This window comes from Choloepus didactylus, chromosome 9 (genome assembly GCF_015220235.1).
Source record: "Choloepus didactylus isolate mChoDid1 chromosome 9, mChoDid1.pri, whole genome shotgun sequence".
NCBI classification, from domain to species: domain Eukaryota; kingdom Metazoa; phylum Chordata; class Mammalia; order Pilosa; family Megalonychidae; genus Choloepus; species Choloepus didactylus.
In genome coordinates, this window is record NC_051315.1 from 6,334,777 (window position 1) to 6,336,184 (window position 1,408).

The following is a 1,408-nucleotide window of genomic DNA, read 5'->3' on the forward strand; positions in this document are numbered from 1 at the left end:
CTTGGATAGAAAGAAAGATGTGTAGCTTTTACCAGTGCATATTTGCTTTTCTAGGATTATACATAGTATATTTGGGGAGCACAAACCATAAGTTTCCAAAAATAATTGAGAACATTGTATACCAGTGAAGGTACTGAGAGTATGTGACAGTCAAAGGTCAGATGAGCTTTTTTTTTTCCAATTTGTATATATATTAAAAAAATTTTTTATTGTAGAATATAACATATATACATAGACGTAATAACGTTCCAAGTAGAAATTAACAAGTAGAGAGCAAATTTCAAAGGATATTATAGGTTACAGTTCCACAGTTTCAGTTATTTCCTTAATGTGAAATATAACATATACAAAAAGGTAGTATCTTTTAAAGTATGATTTAACAAGTAGATATATAGGAAATTTCCAAAGTTGTTATGAGTTAAAGCACCATAGTTTCAGTTATTTCCTTATTGTGAAATATATATACAAAAAGGTAATAGCTTTCAAATTACAATATAATGAGTAGCTATAGAACAGTTTCAAAGATGTTATGTATTACAGCTCCACCATTTCATTTCTTTCCTTTGAGCTATTCTAATACCCTAGCAACTAAGAAAAAGAAAATGATTTAAAGAAAAAATATGGAACACTTCATGAATTTGTGTGTTATCCTTGCGCAGGGGCCATACTAATCTTCTCTTTATCGTTCCAGTTTAAGTATATGTGCTGCTGAAGCGAGCCCTCAGATGAGCTGTTTTAAAAAAAAGGAAAACAAATGCCACTCCCACCTTGTTATAAAACTAATCCATATTTGTTGTGGAAAACTTGGAAAATACCTAAAAGTCTAAAGAAGACAAGATTTTACCATAATTCCTTGCTTGTTGGTGTGTGTTTTTACTTTTGCACACAACTACACAGTTGTTTTAAAATAATTTTTATTACTTTGCAATCTGATTTTTCCACTTAACATTAGCTCATGTATGATTTGTTTCATTAAAAAATTTCAGACATTTTAAATAATTATATCATAACCCCTTTTTTTAGACATGGCAAGTAATTTGTTTAGTCATTCCCCTAGTTCAGCTCGTGACCCTTTTGCAAAACAGAATTTTTTAGGTTACCTACATGGATTTCTGTGAAATCATAGAAAGGCTTTTTGAAATTGAAAGATATATAAAGATGCTTCTGGAAATCATAACAGTTTTCATATGGTTTAAAAACAGCAAAAGTTTCTTGAATATTAAATGTAAGATTATAAGTTATAATCACCACTCTGTGATTTATAACTTTGAAACCTTGATATAGAGAGGTATTTAATCCTGTTCCCTCATTTTAGAGATTGAGTAAACAAAGACCCAAAGATGTCAAAAGATCTCTCCAAGGTGGGAAAGTACCAATAGTCTCAGATTCGGCAGTGCTTTGTTCTTTG

At 30.3% G+C, this 1,408-nt stretch overlaps 1 non-coding gene across 1 annotated transcript; it reads right to left on the reverse strand.

Moving 5' to 3' along the window:
- Positions 1-614: 614 nt before the first annotated feature.
- LOC119545070 lies at positions 615-721 on the reverse strand. The gene has a single exon (XR_005219046.1). It is a non-coding gene; the product is annotated as a U6 spliceosomal RNA (small nuclear RNA).
- Between the last annotated feature and the right edge of the window lie 687 nt (positions 722-1,408).